Below are 15,422 nucleotides of genomic sequence, written 5' to 3' on the forward strand. Positions count from 1 at the left end.
CAGGTTATGTTACAGCGTGGAAACCGTATCAGTTGCGATTGGTGAGAAATTCCATACCATGGGACAAAACACCGAGATGGATGAAGATCGAATTTGTCCCAGTTCACAAGAAAGCATAGGCGACACAAAACTGGATAGATATCGAGGCCAAAGTGAAGGACTTTGAACTGATAAACCGTATCGCTGTAAGCTAAGCGATGTATTTTTCGTGACGCTGGGTGATAGGGACATGAAAATATGCGTTGGTCAGATCGAGACTGACAGCATACTTGTCCTTTCTGATGATGGGACGGACTGATCTCGCCGTTCTCATCTAGAATTTAGCCTGCAGAAGGTATTGGTTGAGGAGACTCATGTCGATGATCGACCTCATCTACGCGTTCGCCTTCTGCATGGGATAAAGCTTTTAATAAAAGCCCGAAGATTGTGGTTTTTGCACAAATTTCCACCGCCCCTTTGGCGATGATTGACCGTCTCTACTGCTGTAAAAAAGCAACTTTCGTCCGGTCTGACGGTACCTGCGTAAGAACGGGTAAAGAGAGGAAAGGGGTGGGTTTGGTTAAATGAAATCCGAAACCCGTCTAAATATACATGAGAGTGAAATGTTGGAGTACGGTAGTAGGTTGGCTACGGGCGGTAGAATTAACTTGTCAACGTCTGTCATTTGGGAAGCTTGAAGGCGGAGAAACTTGGTTTCTTGCCTCCATGGTAATTCTTCCCATTAGTCTGATTAGATTGCTATCGTTTGGTATTGGGCTGGGATATATACTGAGTACTTAACTGTAAAGAACCCTTGCTCCTATTCCGTCAATCATCACTCTTATGTGGATTGTTCCGAAAAGCCGGAGCGGGATGTGTGGCAAGTTGGAGGGGCAGCTCTTGCTGCCTCCCTTACAAGACTCGCAAAAGATGCAGGTTTTGGATGAAGGTTTAAAAAAATATCCCCTTTCTCCTTGTGAGGGACGCCTCATTTGTCCTTCCCTCGAGCTGATTTTCGCATAACTGCCGACGAGACGTCCTTAGACACACGACTCACACACGATGCATGGCAGAAAAGAATTGGATTTGATAGAGTTTTTCCTTATCCCAATTGTAAACCATCCACAAAGTTGGGTAACTGTAGATGATGAAGAACTATGGTGCAGAAACCATTTTATTTTATCCAGTCAGTAACCTTGACATTTGAGCCCCAAAACTGATAGGGTTCTTCACCCTAAGTACAAATCATCCATTAAGTTTGGTAGCAGGACAACCAAAGTTATTCTGCAGAAACAAAACTGGTAACAGATAGATACACATGGTTGTTTTTAAAGGCACTTTTAAAATGTTGCTGGCTATATAATGCCAAAGAAATGGGAGCTAAGTGCCTTTCCCAAAGGCAAACATAAGCAGCCATCCCAGACTAGATTGGTTAGATATCTAAACACTTTTGGATTATGAGTCTGATTCTCTACCAACTGACTTACAGGAGCCCCCTGGATGGACAAATTGACAACATAAAAACACAGCACTCTCTGAATCATGGAATATATATATATATATATATATATATATATATATATATATATATATATATATATATATATATATATATATATATATATATATATATATATATATAACACAAACATTAATGGCCTCAGGGTGGGGCCACCTATTTAAGTTTGATCAATTGTAGATTTTGGATGAGTTTAGAACAGCAACATTTGCTCATAAATGATACAACAGATAGAGGTTAATATGATAAACACGAACAGTGCTGTACACAATGACAGATTTATTATTTTATTGTGTACTACTTTGACATGCAATTTTCTTTTTAAATTTTAATATGAACAAAAATTAAATAAAAGGTAACCCCTGATTAAGTCATATAAGACACACCAAAAATTCTTTCACACAACAAAACTTATATAAAATCTGTTTAAATTATATTTCAAGGGTTTATTAAAACAACTTTCAACTTTTGAAATTACAGGTACTTAAAGATGACATCTATGCTTTAACACTTTGCAAAAAACTTTCAATAAAATATAGCATACAAGTAGTGAAGGGGGGCACTCTACGGACAAGGGGAATTTAACATGGGAATAAATCGTGGGTCACTCTACGGACAAGGGGAATTTAACATGGGATTTTTTTTTTAAAATTTTAAAAAAAATTTTTTTAAAAAAAAAAAAAGGGGTAGGCAATTCAAAGACTATCTCTTTTCGAGAAATATGGGATGATCGTTTTGACATCCATAGCAATTTTTCTTGATCAATTCCGTCATTTTGTCGACCAAGTGTTTGGCAAAACAGGAGACTAAATGGGCTTCTTGTTCTGGCCATCTTGACTTCATCATGACAATTTCTTCGTCTTTGTCTTGGGATTCTCCTTCCACGGTCTCCTCACATTTCATCTCCAAAGTTTCTTCACTAGGTAAAGAGGGATAACAGTCTTCCATGGCTTTCTAGTAATCTAGAATGATTTCTCTCAAACTGTTGATTTCTATCGTATTGTCAAATTCTGCATACAGGATGACGTTCAACGTTGGATCAGCAGGGTCTCGATTTGCAAACTGAATTTCCACACGAATCTGACCAGATTTTATAGGGTGGAAATGTCCCTCGTCGCTGCCTTGGTCTGGAGTGAAATCGAAAGCCCACAAAGCGTAGCCTCCTGCATAATCCTCGTACGTAATACCGTGACTGGTATTGGTTCCTAACTGTCCGGTGGCTTCGTACAGGGACAAGTACGATCTCAAGTAATTGTTCTGGGCAAAGTTAGGCTCAAAGGGTCGTGTACACAAGGTCTTGCCGTCGCGACTGACTTCGATTTTGGACACGCTAGAGTGTCGAAACTCAAAAGGATTTTCGTTGTGAAGTCCATTGAAAGCTGAATTCCTGACGATACCAACGATCAAACGCTTGGGTAACTGTCCTTGGAACAGATGATCTTCTATCATGGATCGCTGTCCAACAGGAATGGTGAACGTTTTCACTTCCACACGTCGTATGGGATACTTGGCGGTCGTTCTGCTCAACGTCTGACTGATGTCGTTTCCCACTTTAGGTAACACTTCCACACGGCGTACGTAAAGTCTGGCTTCTTGGATAACAGTTTTGTATTCGTTGGCATGGGCCATCAAATGGAAAGCGGCAGTGCTACGATTCAGTCTCAGGCGAATATCAACTCCGTTCAGTAAATACTTTTCTTGTAACCACATGTCCAAATGCAAACGATCCATCAGTTCTAAACTACGTCCTTGCAAAATTTTAGTTCTACGTGTGTTAAACCCCACATTGTGAGGATTGTCATCTTTTGTCAGGGCTGTGTCGCTAAACGTGCCTGCACCTGCCGTGTCAGGTTTCCATACCACGCAAGCATCCAGATGAGTATTCTTGGCTTCTTTTCCGTACGTCAAGAGATTTTCCAAATAGGCACGATATGGGTAAGTATCCATGCTGCTGCTGACCAGTTTGTTATTCAAGTACAAGTCCACTTCGCTGAACAAGGAATGCATGAAATTGTTGACGGGCGCTACCCTATCATTGGCTCCAGGATTGGTGTTGTCAGTTTTGATCACTTTGACTTTCAAATACAGGTAACTGCTATTCAGATCGATGTAATCTTCAGGTTGTCCTTTGATTTCGAACTCGATGGGAGCGGAATCCGTCAAAGAGGAGACGGGATGAAATTCCACCCACTGGGATTCTTGCATCGTCATCATGGTGGGGGGCATGGCAAACATATCCAGTTCCGTCTTGGAACAAGCACATGACTCTCGGTGCATCATTTTTTTCTGTGTCTCAATAATCGAAAACGTCTAAGTCTCGAACGGTTCTTCTTTTCTTGGCTTTTCTAGCTTGAAGTCTGGTGAAAGGGTGTTTTCTTCGTCGTCTCTTTCTGCCTTGTCCTTGCTGAATGTCTGACTCGGTAGCGTGCAGGGCATTTATAGGTGTGTCTCGTCGGCCTAAAATGTCTTTACCCGTTTGCAGCAGGACATTTTTGCCTGCCCTCATGAAGGCTTCTTTAGGGTTTTGTTTGTCGATGATGACATTTTGGAGAAATTCTTTGCCTTGCGTCAGTGCCGCATCTTTCAAGGCGTGCAATCCGCGTGTCACCATCGGTTTCAACACCGGGGCCACCGAACGAAAGGCCGATTTTAACATGTCTCCTAAACCGTGTCCTCGCTGTCGTGCAACCCCTTGGTACACTGGATACATGACTTACTTACGAATCGTGAGAGAACCGTTTTCGAAAATGGAGTTTCACCGTGACTTTTCCTTTGGTAAATGGAATATTTTGATCCCAGATCTCCTTTTATAGTAATGTTGACCGTGTCCAAATACGACTTGCTGACTGGCAAATAGTGAGGATGGACAAATTCGCGGTGGACGTGGTAAGTGTTTCCACCTTCCTCGTCAGCGTTCGCGGCAGAATCCACTTTGAAAGGAATGACACGCAGTAACGGTACGGAGGTGTGTCCCACCACGTTATACTCCACCACATCGGAGTACACGAACATCAAATTCAGTCCTTGGTTCAGTTCTACTGGGGTACGAAATAACTTGCTAAACGACTCGTTGTCGTAAACGATGAGTAATTCGTTGTTCTTGAGTATGCTCATTCTCAGGTTCATGTCTCCGCCCAACATGTCAAACAATTCAGGACAAAATAAAATGGACATGATTTTACTCCGCTCAAATTTCATCGAGAAGCGACGAGATACTTTGTGGTACTCCATGGTGACACTTTTGTTGACATTCTCCAAAGCTTTCCCAAACACACCATTAAACTTGGCAGCTATGATGTTGACCAAATGTTGACCACTGAAATAATAACCTGGGGAAATTAAAAAGTGGTAGGTCCACTTTTGAGTTTTCTCATTATAGATTTTATTGTCATATATGACTTTCTTATTCAACTCCTGTTGCAATGACTCGTCATAAACTTCCACATTAAAAAAATTTTGATTGGGAAGGACATTGAGGACTTGGGTCGGGTGAATGATTTCCACTAAAGCCACTTCCCAATGGGCTTCGTGATCTAAGGGGATGGCCTGAGGTAATTTGGCCGTGTAACAGCACAACGTGTTGTGGGGAAACACCTCCATGGAACTGTCACTGGGTAAGGTTAAGTAAAATTGGTTTTGGTGACTCATAATTCCAGAGTTCTGTGGCTGTCCGAGGGAATATTAGTGGATGTCAGAGGTGTGTCTCCGCCCAAAATGGGGTTCTGGTTGTTGTTGGAGTGGTGACTGACACTGGCACTGGACACAACGTTCCCGTTCGAGGAGAATTTCAGGGAGGGATTGGGAAGCAGGTAACCGATGCAACTGCTTAATAAAATGGTCCACAATTGTTTGTCTCCTTGTTGCAAACTCAAATTGGCGATGGCTGCCCCGATGACACAATACACCACGAAGATTTGGCAGAAAAAGACGATTTGCGTTTTAGGCACACGTTCTCCACACCACACCCACAAGGGTTGTTTTTGTAAATCTTGCACAGAAGAACTAGGGGAAGAAGGACTGGTCGACGTAGCTGCGTCTGCTGCTGTGTGAAAGGGCATGATGGTCACTTCTTCTTTTTATAGTCGATGACTTGCGAAGCGTCGATCCAAGAATCGAAACTGGGTGGATATCCTTTCCAACGTACTTTGACTTCTTTGACACGTCGTTTTCCCACTTTACGGGTTCTGCGTTCGAGAATGCTTTCGATGTCGTACACGTCGTCTTCTTTTTTGGTGACACGTTGTAACTCGGGCAAATAAAACGTTCCTTTGAGTACTTCTCCGTTCATGTCTTCCAATTTATAGACGGCAGGATGACGGCCATGTACTCGTCCAGTGACGCGAAACAGTTCGGTCGTCCAGTTAGGTAAGTAACCTTTGTCGAAAGTGCGTTTGGTTTTGCCAATGCGCACCCAATCTCCTACGGTCAACTCTCCACTTTTCTTGGGGACAGCCCTCGTCGGGGACGTACCGAACAGGCGCTCGAACACCAGCACTTCGTTGTCGGGAGTCACGTCTTGCGGGGCACGTCCGATGCTTCGATGGTAAGATTGGTTGTACGCTTGCACCAGGTGCGGTAAGATGTCGATGTACTTCAGAGTGTGGTGATGCGTAAAATATTTCCACATGCGTTCTTTCAAAGTGCGTTGAAAACGTTCCACGATGCTGGCTTTGGTTTCGGGATTCTCGGTGGTAAAAAAATGAATGTCACGTTTCTTTAATTCTTTTTGGAAAGCTTGGTTCAGAAATTCGGTGCCTTTGTCCGTTTGCCATCGAAGAGGGCGACGACCGCTTTGTTTCAACACCCGTTGCAGGGCTCGCACTAACTCGCTGCTCGATTTGGAAGTCAAGGGCACGACCCAGGCAAATTTGGAAAAGACGTCGATGACACAAAACAAATATTTGTAACCACGATTGTAGCTGGCCAAATGAGAGACATCGGCTAAATCGGCTTGCCATTGATGATCGATGCCTTCCACTCGGGTGCGACTTCTGGCAAACTTGCGTCGAATGGGTTTGTGCAAAGTGTAGGTAGCTTGTTCTTGTAACCATCGTTGCACTTGAGGTAAACGGAGACTTTTCAGTCGCGTTTTGGCAGCACGATACAATTTTTGAACTCCTGCGTAACCTGCAGGATGCGAGGGATCGTAGTAAATGCTGGCTAAGACATTTTCCATTTTTTGTGTTGGTTGGTATGTTAATAAGGCACCCACTCTTGGAAGAGGCTACTCTTTTTCTCTTGGGGTATTTTCTTGGATTGCAAGGCTTTGCGTGTGCGGCCAGCAATAGGTGTCGAAGAGGAGAAGGATGTTTGAGCGGGGGATATCGGTTCTTGTTTCACTTCTGTCTTCACTTCTGTCTTCACTTTCTTTTTCTCTTGTGAGGAAGAAGGGGTGGCCATCATCTTTTTAATCCATCCAATTCTGGAGGTAGATGGTGTTGTTAACTTGCGTACTTTTTCTGGTGGAGTTTGAAACCCTTCCTCTTCTTCTTCTTTTTCTGTCTTGGTCACGGGTACTGGTACTGGTACTGGTGATGGTGCTGGACTTTTCATCAAGGTCTTAAAATCTTTCAAAGTGGGTAGAGCTGTTTCGTCTAAAGCTTTCTGGTGAAAGAGTTGCAGTCTTTGCAAGAGTTGACCGTACTTTTGCGATTTTTCTGTTTCGGACAAATCTTGACGATCCATCAAGGATTGCAATTCGTGTTGTAACTGGGACATCTCGCTCAAATTGGGATTGGGAGGCAAATGCGGGGTGCGTTGTTCTTGCCACCGATGGTATTCCATCCATCGTTTGTAAGGCACTAAAGCTAGTTTTCGTCCTTCCATGGGGTTGTCAGGGGTGAATTCTGAGATTTTGGGACTTCCGAAGGCCTTTTTATCTTGCTCCCATCAGTCCTCCCAACATGGTTCCCAAGACTCCTTTCAGTATGGGGCCTAACAAGAGAGGTAAAATGCCTCCACGTTGGACCAACATCTTCTTTTTTTGACGAATGGGAATTTTCTTTTGAACCATTTTCCGAAGAACGTGACGATGTTTGCCTAAGCATTGTTTCTGGTGTTTGGACAAAGGGATCGTGCCTTTCAAAACGTTCAAACAACATTCGCACACGGTATCGATGACCTCTTTGGAGGCCGTTTGAATGAGTTTTTTTCGTAGGGGTGGAGAAGCTTTGGACAGGACAGATAACAGGTCCCCATGTTTGGCTAAACGTGGTGGTAGTCCTTTTCTTTTCTTTCCTTGGGGTTTTCTGGAGGGTGACATCTTTGAGTCTTTAGGAGCACCTAAAAACACTGATACCCTACTCGGTCACAGGCCTTTTTTATACTGGAACGCGTCGCCACTGATTGTCTTTACGTTTTATCAGTTTGAGGACAGGCATGACACGTCGTGCAGGGGTACGTAACGGACTAAATCGAGCCAGTTCTTGCTTGGACAAATCCAGTAAACTTTGTAACATGCCCGATCTTTCATGGACTTTGATTTTGGGAGAAGGTACTTTGTGAGCAGCAGCCACTGCCGCTAAATGGGAAGGTCCTGCCACTGGGGAAGTTCTTTTGGGGGTCATCAACGGAGAAGTTCTTGGTGTGATCAACGTCTCCAAGTACTCTTCAGTTCCTGGTGACATCAACGGAGAAGTGGACAAACGTGAGGCTACCGGAGACGCTGTGGCAGGTCGTGGCTTGCGAGTGTAAGGTTGCGTCCTGGCCGAAGTGCCTCTCTTGCGACTAGTTTTCTTCTTCTGTGGACTTTTCTTTTTCTGGGGACTTTTTCTCTGTTTCTTTTTCTTGGGGCTTCTTTTCTTTTTCCGGGGTGGTGTCTGGTAAGAGGAGGGTCCTGCCACTGGAGAAGTTATTCTTCTTGGGGACCTGGTCTTTTTCTTTTTCTTCTTGGGGCTTCGTTGGACTTTTGTCTTGGGGATAACTTTGGGGGCATTAGGATCCCATCTTAAGAGTGAGCGAATGATGACCCCTCCTAAAGTACCGCTCCCTCCAGGTTTCAAAATGATTTGTTTTTTGGTTTGAGTGTCGATGCGGGGATCGGCCAGTTGGACCAAAGCGACTTTGTTTCGATCGAAAAAGCGTTGGGTTTGATGAGGAATCTGAATGATTCCTTGGAGTAATTGACGTGCCGTCACCGTGAACCATCGTAAGACTTCTTTGAGACTAGCTTCTAAGACACGGGCTCGTGTTTGTGGATCTTTTTCTCGACTGATGCCATACAAGGCACGAATCAATTTGACGGGAAGATGCGACTGAAGGGACGTCATGTTCACACTGTGTGAGACAGACGAAAAAGGGTCTGAGGTTTTTATAGATTTTTTTCATGGGGAGTGAAATGAAGTCGAGGACGGAGACGTGTACAGGACAGGCCCTCCGTCTTGGCACCAGTGGTGAAACAAGTGGGTACGAAATCGCAAATCCTCGGGAGTCGTAGGTTTCAAATCGACGAGTAAATAGGCGTGTGGCATTTGAGTGGCATCGTCGTACGCCTGAGTCAGCCAAGGCGTTCCTAACTGTTTGGCTAAGACTTGCACTTGCGATTTATCTCGAGGGCTTTTAAACAAGACCACGTAATGCGCATTGAGACTGATGGTGCGATGGGCTTTACTTTGTTGAAACAAATTTTGGGTGATGTAAACGACACTGGCATTACGGTGATGCCCTTTGCGCGTGAACCACAATTTAATTTCTTCTTCGTCTTCTCCTAACATGTCGTCGAAAATGACCAAATGGGTTAGACGGGAGTCAGAGACGATGCCATCGTCTTCTTTAGGAATGCCTTCCACAAACACGATGGAATCGCCTTGACTTTCTCGCAAGAGGTTGTACGGCGATTGCCACTCTTTGTAACACCACACGATCCGTTGAGGGGGCCGATCGATCAAATGATGTTTATGTTCGATCAAACGTTTGACGAATTCGGTTTTGCCTGAACCGCTAGGTCCAGCAATGAGCATGTTAAAGGGATGGCGAAGATACAAAGCCTCCCAACTGGCACGATCTAAGTGTTCGTCGATGACTTTGACAGTAGAGGAAGAGGGAGCAGAGACAGCAGAGGTAGCCATGGTATGAGAAATGTCACTTGTGACACGAAAAACAAACAAGACAAGAGTTTATATACTTTTTCAGAACACGTTTATTGAATGTTTCAAATATGAACACGAAAGACAAAAATACATACAACCCAAATAGTGATGTACAGGAATATAAAACACAGCAAAGCGATCAAAGTGGAATATAAACAAGTGTCTGTACAACATGTTTTGGGTAACGAAGATGTCCTAGGGACAGTGTGTAATGTTCTTACAGTCTCTACATGAGGTATTGTTACACAAGTGTCCTCCCGGAATGACCTTTCAGGCATGTCCATGACAGTCCTGTCCTGAAGCGAGTGGTTGTTCTCGGTGACGGGTTCTTCTGGCACCGTCACTAACACAGGTTGAAAAGTAACTTTTTTCCTTGAACAACTCTTGTGCATACTGGGCCACTTCTTGGGTCCAAGCCTCAAAACCCCCTTTTTTCCAATCACGAACATCTGTCCAATGGGGATGTAAGTCACAAGCTACACACACATCGTCATACACGTCTTGGGTAGCTAAAAGTTGACGAATCTTTTTTTCCTGTTGAGGTCGAGAAGTATCCAGATGAAAACGCAAGGCTTTGAGCAAAAGGAGTTTTTCGTGACCATTTAAGCCCATGGAGGTGGTAAGTACTGATCGTAAAGAGTCCACAAAGAATCGGCTGGTAAACGAAATCCCAGAAAACAAGTCACTAAGACACACACCACTTGTCGTCCCAAATTGAATGGATACAGTTCTTGCAATAATCGATGGTAATGATCCACGGTTTGAATATGGTCATTGAGTTCCTTCCACGGAATCTGTTGGATTACATACGACATAAGTCGTGGCATAGCTGCCTGTTTTTATAGTCTCTTTGTTTCGAAAAGAATACACGTACTTTCTAGCCAGTGATGTTCGTTTTCCAGTGGGTAATGTAAATCTTGCATACTGTAAACGAAACGTCAGAGTTCGATTAGAAGTTTCCTCTTCCGCTAAGTAGATTCCACGTAAAATATGTTGGTAATCCTTTACCTCGTCTTCCTCAATGGGTTGCTCTAGGTGAATCTCGAAGTAACCAAAATGATCAACACGTGAATCATCGGGGGCCTGGAAGTATTGAACAAGGTCTGACCACTGAAACAATTTCTGACGAATCAGTTCTCTTATACCCTTCAGGTACCAGTGGTTAAAGATCTGGTGACGTAACGGATGCAATTGTTCTTTACGTTTCACTTGTATTTTGACCAGTTCTCGATAAATGCGTTCTCTCAACTCCACAGGCAAAGCACGAATGTTCTCTAGCAAAGTATCCATGAATAGGTCATACTAATTCCTCTTTGGTCTGACACAAGAAATGTACTCTTTGCACAAACATGGTTTCACTTCAGTGTCGAATTTAAATCGTTGAGTCACTAATCTACACATTACAATTCGTTCAGAAGTTTCCTCTTTCACCAAGTTGACATTGTGTTTAAGATGTTGGTAATTCGTTAACTCTTCCTCTGGAATTCGATGCAGTACGTTTACAATGATGTAACTACAATCGTCCATACCAAACCAATCCTTTTTAAAACTAGAGGATCGTTGATCAATGTCTGTCCAATGGAACACTTTCAATTGAATCAGTCCTTGTATAGCCTTCAGGTACCAGTGGTTCAAACACTGGTGACGTATCGGATGCAATTGTTCTTTACGTTTCACTTGTATTTTGACCAGTTCTCGATAAATGCGTTCTCTCAACTCCACAGGCAAAGCACGAATGTTCTCTTGTAAAGTATCCATGAACAGATTATTATGGTAAGAAGTTACTTCAATGTCTCGGTCCCACTAAAGGTAAGTAATGACAATTCGGTGACCATCGAGCATGTTCTACGTAGGCCGAATCTTGCGGTTCCCAGTGGTGAAGTGACACACCGCAACTGAAGCACTTGACTTTATCTCCTTCGCCCAAGTAGAAAAATCCGGCTCTGGCTAATTCTTCGGGGGTCGGTCCTCCCAGATACTTTGGCCATTTTCCTTTGAACGATTGAAGACGATTTTCAAAGTCGCAGTATTCCGACGAACGCACAGGAAACGAATATTCGTTTTTCACAGGTTCGTTTCGATGAGGGTTGAGTGAAATGGGCAGGAGTTTGCTCAGGGCTGGATGACATCCGTAGGGAGGTAAACGTGAAGGTCGACATTCCCCATTAAAACGAAACCCAGTAAAATGTCCAAGAGGACGAGCAGCATCGCTTTCGCATCCCACAGGTTTGATACGCACAGCATCACTTTCCATGACAGGGGTAGGGGCACTAAAGTTCCCATGATGCTTTACGGCATCGCTCAGGTCACAAGGTACAGCATCGGTCCCATCGCAAGGCTCACAATCGCATTCCACTTCAGAAGCCTCACACTTGAATTGTGCCTTTCTAAACAACTTGTTTCGTGCTTCTCTGAAAGTATTCATCTTGTTCGCTCGGTCTTGGTAGTCACAATGAACTATCGATCTTGACCATAGCCCCTTTTTATACTAGTCGCAATGCAGTCTCCAGCTTGTACATCTTTCCTTTTTTACGTTTTTTATGTCTTGTTTCGGAAGGTACCGTCTCTAAGGTACCGTCAACATTGTACCGTAGTGCGATGGGTGGAAAGGCCATAGAAAGGTAAGGGCAGTGCGGAGACCATCGAGTATGTTCCAGAATAGCTGAATCTTTATAGATACATAGATCCATTCGTAACTTCAATCCACAAGCGAAACACTGTACCTCGTATCCCAATCCTGACTCAGGTCCCAAGTAGACAAATCCTGTTATAGCTAAAACATGCGAAGAAGGTAATCCTTCCCTATCCGTAGGCCATTTCTGAAACGTGTCCAATCGACGAGCACAATCACAATAGTCAGGTAAGAAGACTGAAAAATGGTAGGGTTTGAACTTGGAGTTCTCATCGGGTTTCTCACTCGATTCTTGCTGTGGCGAAGTCATCTTTCTGGTGGGGTAACTATACTCTTACAACCAATGTTTTATACCAACGTGTCCATACGGTAAGGTGAAATGATTGGGAAGTCGAACTCGCTTCTGGTACACGATTTGATAGACTTTTTCCAAGGGCCGACTGACGATGTGGTGAGTGGGTAAACGTACAATCTTGTTCGGTTGGTAAGTGGTCACTTTAAAGTTTCCATCCTCTCCCGATTGCAAGGCTTCTTTCAATACCCCAAAGTTGACCACACGACTGGTACGATAATTCAGAGTCAGTCCTTTCACTTTGCACGTCGTGTGCACTTCTCCTTGTTTGTCACGGTATTCGTAGCCGTAATTTTTGGGACCACCACTGACAAAACTTAGAATCTTGTCGTCGGGATGCTCGTCTGTCCAGGCTCCTAAACGGTCTCCTTCGATGTTAGGGTGATGTTGATTCGGGTGATGGATGTAAATGCAACTGTCCGTGTCAAAGTACAGGACGCGTTCTTCTAACAGTTCTAAAGCTTCGTACAATTTTAAGCGAGCATGGGCTGTCACGTAAGCCGCAATGATGACATTTCCAAAAGGGTCGTCTTGCACAAAGTCCAGATCTTCTTCGTAATTGACCAAGATCAAATTCTCTCGAACGACGTCCACGTGTTTCATGTATTTGGTTTTGTCGTGAATCATCTGGAAGTAGCGGGAAGGTTCTGTCAAATATTCCGTCTTGGGTAAACACGGTCGTTGTGCCATTTTACCCCACAAACAATTTAACATCACTTTGGCAAACGATCGCCTGCCTTCGTTTTTCTCGATGTGGTCTAAAGTGATGCCTTCTTGTTCCCGGTATTTTTCTTTGAATTTTATTTGGTCTTCGGGAGTGTGACACCAGGAAGGATAGCCGCTGGCTTCTTGTTTCAGTTTCAAAAAGGCATCCACGTAGTCGGCGAAAATGCCTTTCTGCGTGGGGTCACCCTTGCGGTACTGTTGTGTCTTGGGAAAGTGGCAAATTTCGTACACTTCTAACAGTTGGTATCCCATGTCCAGAGCTTTGAACAATTCCACGCTGACCCAGGTTCCCGTCAAGGACCGTTCTTCCTGGCTGTGATGGCAAGGTTGGTCCTGGTTGCACGTTTCGGCACAAGTACGGCACAAGGGAAACATCAGTTTGCCTTGACAATGGTGAGGTAAGACGGGATGATATAGGTTCGTGGGAGGCAAAACTTTGCACTTGATCAAGCCTTCGTATTGTCGAATGTTTTTCAGGTCGATGTGTTGCGTCAGCAATTGCGGGTGCCCTACAGGAAAGCGACAATATTTGCACACGTAGGGATACAGCGAACACACGTCCAAGTATTTGATTTCTTCTCCGTTCTCTTCGTCGGCTTGGTACAGCAAACAGGTGGCATTGGTCCTTCCTCCGTACAAACTATCCCTCGGGTTCAGCGGGTCCATGAACTGGTAACTTTCCACGAGGCGTTTAAACTCGGGATCGGTTTTCATACGGTGATCGTACTCGTGTTCCCACATTTCCACCACTTGGTATCCTTGCTGTTCTAACTTTAGGCGCCGCTGACAAGTGTCCTGGTACAAGTCTTCCATGGTTCGTTGCAAAAACTGATTTTTAGTGCCACGGTCAGGGTAACAGACGGGACATCCGTGAAATAAGCAACCGTTAAACTCGTACACGATCTTGGGGTTTTCTAAGTCCCAGCCATCGACCGAATACGTTCCGATGGTCTTTTCGCCCCCTCCGTTGCGGGCATGCTGAATCCACTTGTCTTCCTTGTCGCACAAGTAATGTAACCAGCGTAGGGCTTTGACCGAGTATTGACGCTTGACAAAGTGGGTCGTTTGAGGGCTGATGACAGCCACGGTGTTTTCAGGCATGAATCGTTGTCGATACACTAAGGAACATGCTTTGGCAATGGTGCACGCTTCTTTCAAAGGATCGACCCCTCCGTGTTCCATGAACAGTTCTAGAAATTTTCCACAGCAACGTCGTAAAATGTCCACGTCGGAACGACAATACTTTAGCATTTCTTCCTGAAAGTCGAAAGGGTCCGAGGCGTGAGCCTGGTACCAAGCGTAGAAAGCTTCTCTTTGTTCGGTACGCATGTTGTCGGGGTCGTAATAGTGAGCCTCAGGCAAATGGGGTAGAACGGCATGTTGATTGGCTTCCGTATTGAAAAAGTGTGGAAAGTACCCTTTAGCCATTTCTGTCATTCCAAACGTTTTAGGCATTCGACTCAAAGGCATGGCCAAATAGCTCATCGAATCTTTAAACTGTACTTGTCCCACTTGCATGAAAATGATTTTGGCTCCGTTCAAAGTCACTTTAGGACGCTCGGTGCCTTGTTCTGTATAGTACCTCAAAAGAAACTGTCCATCGTATCCGGAGAAATTGTGAGCCATCACTGTGGCATGGCGATGACAATCTCGGTAACGTTCGATGTCCTCTTGGCTCCACGTCTTGTCGACGGGGTCTAAGACCCATTGGGCAAAATCGGCTAACGTGTTGGGTCCCCGAAAGATTTTTTCACGCCCTCCGGGTATCTTGCTGCAGTGAGGGCAATGACTGAAGATAGGTTCTTGAATGCACTTCTCGCACGCTCGATGAGCCACGCAGAAATTAGGAATGTGAATGCCGGTTTCTTGCATGCATTCGAAATCGAAAAAGATGAAATTGCTTTTCTTCTTGTGACCGTCCTCTTTCTCTGGTGGGGGTTGGTATTTTTGCACGTAACATTGGTGTTCCAAGTCCACGATGTGGTGACAAATGTGACATTTTTTCTTTTCTGAACATACGTGTGCCTTGGTATTATTGGTACGTATGACTTGTTCACACGTAGAGCACAATCTCAGCAGTTGACAAGCGCATTTCTTCTGTGAACCTTGCGTTTTCAGATGTTGTTG

This window comes from Sinohyriopsis cumingii, chromosome 7 (genome assembly GCF_028554795.1).
Source record: "Sinohyriopsis cumingii isolate HCF-2022 chromosome 7, ASM2855479v2, whole genome shotgun sequence".
NCBI lineage: Eukaryota > Metazoa > Mollusca > Bivalvia > Unionida > Unionidae > Sinohyriopsis > Sinohyriopsis cumingii.